At 40.8% G+C, this 8,370-nt stretch overlaps 1 pseudogene; it reads right to left on the bottom strand.

Moving 5' to 3' along the window:
* Window positions 1-2,965: 2,965 nt before the first annotated feature.
* LOC125930370 (retinal rod rhodopsin-sensitive cGMP 3',5'-cyclic phosphodiesterase subunit delta-like) lies at window positions 2,966-3,423 on the bottom strand (annotated as a pseudogene).
* Window positions 3,424-8,370: the final 4,947 nt, after the last annotated feature.

Here is an 8,370-nt window from a genome sequence, read left to right as displayed (position 1 = left end):
GGGAAAAAATGATTAAGTATTGAGCACATTCAGAAGACACATCTCAGATGTGAGTAACTGTCTCTTTTTTTTCTTAATATTTATTTATTTTTGAGAGAGAGAGAGAGAGAGAGAGACAAAGCATAAGTGGGGGAGGGGCAGACACACACACACACACACACACACACACACACACAGAATCCAAAGCAGTGTCCAAACTCTGAGCTGCCAGCACAGAGCCCGACACAGGACTTGAACCTGGCAACCACAAGATCACGTCCTGAGCCCAAGTCACAAGTTTAGCTGACTGAGCCACTCAGGCACCCCTGCAATTGTCTCTTTCTAAGAAAACAGAACTTGCAAAGTCTACTCTGGGATTTTTGGCAAAAGCAAAAATACTGAGTTTACATTAAAAGCAGACATAAACTGAACTTCAGAGAGATTAGCTTAAAATACTTCTTTTTAAAGCATCTGCTAAGGTTAATGAAAGGTCATATTAGTGAAAAGATCGGTTCAAACATAGTTTACACCTCTCTTTTCTCAAGAAACTCAAAGGCTTTTGTGGTATTACCCAAGAGCAGAAACTGTAAATTACCCAAGGAAGTCAAACAATGGAGTGACAGAAACAAATACATGAATCACTGCTCTTATACCCTGATAAATCACTTGCGTTCTTACTCTAAAGTGTTCTTAATTTCAAGCACAGAGCTTTCACACAGGTGGAAATGAAAATTAAGGGGAGGGTTAGTGGGACTTAAAATGGGTTCTCAGATAATACAGTAAAATGAAGTGCTATGAAGGGAAGAAAGCAGCAAAGCACTAGCAGGCCACTAGATTTCAGAGGTTTTCCTTGTTGAACTCAAAGAGGGGTGCAAGCAGCACACTGCCTTCTCTTGGCTAAGAAAAATGTCTATGAAGAGTGTTCTCATGACAATAGCCAACACACACACACACACACACACACACACACACACACACATCCAACTTGAAATCTGCCTACCACAAATACACACATAGGTAAATACATATACATATACACATATACATCAAGAACATACATATGTACAAACATACATACCATGTGCATACACACCAGCCATGAATTTATTCTTTTTTTTGAGAGAGAGAGAGAATGTGAGCAGGGGAGGGGCAGAGAGAGAGGGCCGCAGAGGATCCAAAGAGGACTCTGTGCTGAGAGGAGAGAGCCCAATGCAGGGCTGGAACCCACAAACCGAGAGATCATGACCTGAGCCGAAGCTGGACACTCAACTGACAGAGCCACCCAGGCATCTCTCACCCACGAACTCATTATAATGCATATACCATGCTCACACATATAAATGCAAATACACTGGTGCATACCACAGATTGCATGTCCATGCATGTGCACACACGCACACACACTCACACACACACACCTCATATAGGCACACATGCACACACACACACATGCAGCATTCACATATTTACTTAATACACACGTGCAGGCACACGGAAACAACACAAACACAGAGATGCATACAAATGTGTTAAGCAAGCGCTCAATACTCACAGGCACTCATGCACACATGCACACAGACACACACACAGATACAGTCACCCAAACAGGTACACAAAACAGAACATTCTAGAAAAATTAAAAATATGCCTATTAAAAAGTTTGGGAATTTTTCAGTTAATAAAGAAAAATGAAGAAAACAAAGGGAAATCAACACAAGAAGGATGGAGTAAACATGCCTTCAAGCCCCTGAGACCTTCCCTTTGCAGAATGGGGAGTTCCACTTTAATTCAAAAGGAACACAGTATTAATGCCTTAGGAAGTTATGGTGGGTGTGTCTGACTCCAAAATGTCTCCCAGGACTGCTTAATCCTCTAAATACACAATTGAGTTCCCAGCTGAGTTGAGCAATTTGATCAAGGTCACTGGGAACAGTAAACAGTAGGAGCTTGACTAACACTGGAGCATGAACCACAGGGCCACTCCCTTCAATTTACTTCAATATTTCATTTCATAAACAAGAAGGGGAGATGGATTTAAAATAGAAATTTATCCATTTAAAATTCTATTTAATTCATCATCACAGATTAGAAGTTTGACAGTGACGAGGTGCTCATAATTTATGTATGAAGCTGTTGCATTTTAAGTGTGTACAGGCACACATGGAAGATGGAGATATGTGCTTATAACTGGGGTTCTCTGCATTAAAGATGCCCAGCTATCAGCCAATATACTCTGAGGATGCCAAACAATGCTATTTTAAATATGATTAACAAATGTAAATGAGAAAGAAAAATTTTTTCCAAAGCTCCATCTTCTATTTTAATAATTGTTTTTGTGGGTGGGTGAAGAGAAAGACAACCATTTTGTGGGCGTGCAGATGTGAAGCGTAATTCCTTACCACCCTCTTGTGGTGAGTTTAAAGAACAACTTTCTGATCACTGAAGGTTCTCCACCTCCTCCCCCAGAGTTCTAAGTAATAATGAACCTCTACAAATCTTTGATGGTGAACCATAAGAAACTGCTGATATTTAACAATTTTTAAAATTCATATGTTTCGATTCAGTACATGATAATCCCATCACAGTCTATTTTACAAGTTAAATTTATGAAATAGAAATGGTAGGAAAAAAACTACACATAGGTGAGGAATAGGAATTTTTCTAAAACCAGGGGCCAAAGGAAGATGGGTTGCCTGCAGGGCCCATGGAGGAGGTAAGGAAGGGACAGGAACAGCATCACCTCACATGGTGTTTGTCCCTGGGTCACTCTGGGAAGAGGTCAAGCTTGCCCTCTGCCCTGGTCTGGGGTTCGGAATTTAGGCTGGTCAGTGGGAGATGACAGTTTGGGAGGAAAAAGCCATCTGATTACCTATATAGAACTGGTTCCCGGGTGGCTGAAGGTGGGTTTTGTTGTAGAGGAAATCAGGGGTGGAAGTATTAAAAATCAAATGCATGGAGGAAAAAAGTCAAATTTCCTCTTTTCCCTTCAAAAATAACAAATTCTTGAAATGCATGCACTTTCTACTCTCAAACCCCTCACTCTGGAAGTGCTTACAAGAAGACTCTTGTCAAAAAACGTTCTCTCTCTGAAAACACTGCCATTTAGCGCACTGGTGGGCATTATCTGGGACTGCCAGGTTTTTGTGGAGTTAGGGACCACAAAGCCAAACTTGAAGATCCGTTTTTCTAGGCATTTTCCTTTGAAGTAAACTTTTTGTTCCAGGAAGAATTTTTCCATTTGCTCTGCTGAAGACAATGTCACTTCTGGACACACTGCCTTGAGCTTGAGGGTTTTCTTGAGAACAGGGGCTTCATTCTCCACTTCAGGGACTGACAGGTCTTCCGTTCCTGGCCAGGGTGTTTTCCATGTCTCAGCATCCCAGAAGTATATCCAATCTAGTAGCCCCTCAGGATCTCCCTGGCCCACCTGTCCTTGGCTGACATGATCCAGCGGCTGCCCATAGCTCTCCCACGCTGGCCCGGCAGAGTCTCACAGGCAGTGTGCCAGCAACAGGACAGAAACTTAGCCGGGCCTAGAGACTTTGGGTGACCAGCAGCAGTGGCCACACCCAGACCAGCTTCTCCTTTCCCTCAGCTCCTGCTCCAGATCACTTCTCCTTCAACAATTTAGCATTACAGACATGGTAATGTCATATGATATGGCTGTAACAAATCCCCTCTTGATTGCCTACATGTTTTCTGAACCCAAGGATAATGCATACACCCTGTACTTGAATTTGTTCTAAATGATCATTCCATTAGAATTCTGTGACTTTATTTTTTTTAATTTTTTAAAGTTTATTTATTTATTTTGAGAGAGAGAGAGACAGAGACAGAGAGGCAGGGTGGGGCAGAGAGAGAGAGGGAGAGAGAAAGAATCCCAAGCAGGGATTCAGCACAGAGCCCAATGTGGGGCTTGAACTCATGAATCATGAGATCATGATCTGAGCCAAAACTAAGAGTCAGAGACTTGACAGACTGAGCCACCCAGACGCTCCTAGCATTTGCTAACTTTAAAGAATTAACTGAATTGTATTGCACTCTTTCTAGCCACATTTTCTATTTACTAACATGACATTTGGTCCATTAATGTTAGTTCCATTGCTGTTCTGCACGCATGACTTCTTTCCTAACCATCTTCTTTATTTTATGAAGGTCACTTCCTGCTTCATCCAATACCTATCCAGTTATGTATTAGCCAACTGTCTATAACTTTCTTGGGTGTATCCAGCTTCCTTGGCTCTGTGACTTCCCTCTATTCCAATGGTCACAACCTGAATTTAAGAAATTAATTGTTCAGGGCACCTGGGTGGCTCAGTTGGTTAAGCATCCGACTTCAGCTCAGGCCATGATCTCACGGTTTGTGAGTTTGAACCCCGCATCGGGCTCTGTGCTGACAGCTCAGAGCCTGGAGCCTGCTTCGGATTCTTTGTCTTCCTCTCTCTCTGCCCCTCCCCTACTCACACTCTGTCTCTCTCTTTCAAACAATTAAAAAAAATGTTTTTAATAAAAAAAAGAAATTAATTGCTCTATATTATCTTTATCTCTAGTGATGTTTCCATCTTACAACTTATACATCTAACCACCCAACTATGTACTGAAGGAGGAATATCTATCTATCTATCTATCTATCTATCTATCTATCTATCAATCATAGGTAGAAAGCTCACCCAAAGATGTCCATGGTCTAACTGTCAAAAACTGAATATGTTAGGTTACAGGGCAAAAGAGAATTAAGGGTGCAAACCAGCTGGGGTCTTTAAAAGTAAGAGAGGGAGGCAGAAGAGGGAGAATCAAAGAGATAGCAGCATGAGAAGTATTCAGTCCAACTTCATTGGCTTTGAAGATGCAGGAATGGGACCATGAGCCAAGGGTTGTGGGCAGGCTATAGAAACAGGAAAAAGGAAAAAAAGGAAAGAAAAAAAAGAAAGAAAGAGGGAAGAACATTTTTCCTTAGAGCCTCTAGAAGACATGCAACTTTATATATATATCATGATTTTAACCCAGTGAGAGCCATTTTGGACTCTGACCTCCAGAATAGTAAGGTAAAAAAACTGTATTGTTTAAGCCACCAAATATATGGTAATTCATAGTTACAGCAGTAATAGGAAACTGATTATCTATCTATGGCTCTATCCTGGCTCTGGAGAGCATGGTAATGGGAGTAGCAGAAAGAAACAGAGAAGAAACAACACAAAACTGTGAAAGTCATTGTCTTGCAAGAGCTGCTATGATCTCTGGATTCAGAAAGTCCTGGCTTCTACTGACTCTGGTGTTCATTCAACTTTTGACTATGCTGCTTAGCCTAAGACTCACCTCTCTCCTCACAAAGAGAGAAAGGAGCAATCACAAGATTTCATCCTCATAGGCCTGTTTGGATATTAAATATACAGTTTTAAATGCTAAGCTTTCTGTGTGCCAGTTAGTAAAATTTCTCTCTCCTTATCCAAATATACCTGTTTTGTACCACATGGACCCTGCTGTTCTTACAGAACTGATAGTAGAGTAGAAAATTGTCAAGACTCAGAATGGATAACAAATGGAGTTATCAGCTCAAAGAAGAATATGTGGGCATTACGTTGTGTTAACAGAAGCAGCATTTGCAGCCTTCAGGTTCAAGTCTTGACTCTATGTTGGCTACAGCAAGCATCAATGGAGCACAAATTTTACGCAAGGCTCTGATTGCTTGAGGAAGTCATTTTATCCTTTGGGCCCTCAGTTGAGTTGAAAAGCCTGGAGGCTGCCTTCATCCTACCCAAGGCACGCTTGGCATGAATTTCAATTCTTTTATAGTTTTAAACATTAAAAAAAACCCTGACTTTTGTTTTGTTTTGTTTTGTTTTAAACATGACTTTTAAGGAAGCTTAAGCTTCTGGTTTCAGCTCCCACAGGTAGAGACCTTAGACATCACATTTGGCTTACGTCAAGAAAAAGTTGAACAAGCTGAAAATCAGTGACTTTCCTTGGACTCATCAGATGCACCCCAGACAGGAACACTTGAGATCTGCTTACCTGGTTCAAAAGCTGCTGGAGCCACCACACTTGTAGGAACACTTCGATGGTAATTCAGATAAAATACTGGGAAATGGGGGCTGCTGTAACGGGGGCCCTCACACCTTTGTGGGCTTTATATTTAGAAATCTCACCTATTTCTCATGGTGAAGATCTGGAGAGACTCCCTCATGGCTCATGCATGAGGAAGGTAATCTGGATAGAGACCAGAGCTTTATCCATAAGAAAGGCTGACTCTCCAGAGGAAAAGAGTTTGCTAAAAGTTTATTTCAGTAAGTGGGCAGGGCATTCCTCCCACTCAAGCTCCCTTTAGCCTTCCTTTCTCACCTAACAGGGGAGAAACAGGGATCAAGGAAATAGATTGGGAATGCTGCAGCCAGGGAGAGGAATACGGGGAAGTGGTGGAAAAGCTATACCAAGAAGGCCATGGCCTTGGGATATTGGTCCATTCAAACACTGAGATTTAATTGGAGGATTATATCATGCTCCCCTTCCCCTACACCTTCACATCACACCAAAAAGGTCTGAATATAATGACAGTGGACAATAGGTAAAAGAGCTGCAAAACAAAGCCATTCTTTGAAAAGAAGTACTTAAGAAAGCCCCAAGAAGGGAGACAAAAACAAGGTCATTAGCTGAATTTGAAGCCTCGGATACAGTGCAGCTACAGTAAGGATTGAATAAAGCTTTCCTTTTAGGAAGATTCCCATAAATTCTCACATGACAGTACTATTTAGCTCAGTTCCTATTCCCCAATTCAACATGTTTAGCTTTCTACACAATATTATAAATGTGGCTCTCTGTAGAACATTACAAGGCATGACAAAAGAGAATAAAAAACACATTCTGAAGACACAGAATAATCCTCAGAACAAGACTGAGACATGTCTCAGATGTTGGAATTATCAGATATGGAATTTAAAATAAGTGTAATTAATAAGTCAAGAGCTCTAATGGAACAAGTAGACAACATGTAACATGTAATGTCAGCAGAGTGATGAAAAGTCTAAGAAACCAACTCTAAGAAAAGGCTAGAAATCAAAAACACTGCAGAAGAAATGAAGGATGCCTTTGGTGCACCCATTAGTAAACTGAACAGAGTCAAGGAAAGAATAATGATCCTGATGATAGATCAATGGAAATGTCCCAAAATAAAAAGTAAAAGAAAATAATAGGGGCACCTGGTTGGCTTGGCCAGTTGGGCGTCCGACTTCAGCTCAGGTCATGATCTCATGGTTTGTGAGTTCGAGCCCCGCGTCGGGCTCTGTGCTGACAGCTAGGAGCCTGGAGCCTGCTTCAGATTCTGTGTCTCCTTCTCTCTCTGCCCCTCGCCCACTTGTGCTCTGTCTCTCTCTGTCTCTCAAAAATGAATAAATGTAAAAATAATAATAATAAAAAAGCCCAGAACATCCAATAACTCTGGGGCAATTTCAAAAGATCTAACATTACAGGGGTGCCTGACTGGCTCAAAAGGGAGAGCATGTGACTCTTGATCTCGATGTCGTGAGTTTGAGCCCCATTTTGGGTGTAGAGATTACTTTAAAAGGTAAAGAAAGTGTAGCATACACTATATCTAAATACCAAAAGGAAAAGAGAACATAGCAGTAGACGTATTTGAAGAAAGAAAAACTTAAAATTTGTATTTCAACAATTACCACCAGCATCTATAAAGATTTTTCCAGAATTAACAGGTGACAGTATAGGCACCTGTATTGGTAAACCTATGTTTCCACGAGCAATGCGTTCATTTCAGTTGTGGCAGAAGGAAACAGAAAAGGAGCCTAGTAAGAGATAGTACTGGAGTGGCAAACTGGACTAAGAGCTTGCAGGATCATGAATACCAGGTTATATTGTCTGGACCTCAATCTAAAATCTGTGATAAACTTGTTTCCTTAAAAAGAAATACTAATAACATGTTGTAGAGTAAGGCAAGGCTGGGAAACCTTAGGATCGCTAGTAGTTACTGCAAATATCCAGCAAAGAGGTAATGAGAACAGTGTCCGTGTTGAAAGGTAAAGACTTTTACCAGAGATGAAACATGGAGGGAGTCCTGCAACAAAACAACAAGAGTGATAACAATGATAGATTAATAAAATGTAATCAACTGATAAATTCAAATTGGGAATTTTACTGGCCAGCACCAATACGAAACTATTTGCCAACAAAGAAGCTGACATTTCAAATTTAGAGTTTTCAGAACTGCAATTAGCAACAAAGAAATCATTTAAAACTTCCTCCAAAAAGCCCCTACAATTTATAAATGCACAAGGAACTGCATTCTTAACTACTCATGTGACCTTGAAAATCATGGCAGATGCTATTCACAAAGACAGTTCTGGATAATACTGATATGACTGTTCTTAAAATTTCTGATGGACT

The sequence above is a fragment of the Panthera uncia genome, chromosome A2 (genome assembly GCF_023721935.1).
Source record: "Panthera uncia isolate 11264 chromosome A2, Puncia_PCG_1.0, whole genome shotgun sequence".
NCBI classification, from domain to species: domain Eukaryota; kingdom Metazoa; phylum Chordata; class Mammalia; order Carnivora; family Felidae; genus Panthera; species Panthera uncia.
Note: the sequence above shows the minus strand (reverse complement) of the source record. Positions and strands in the feature narration are given on the sequence as shown.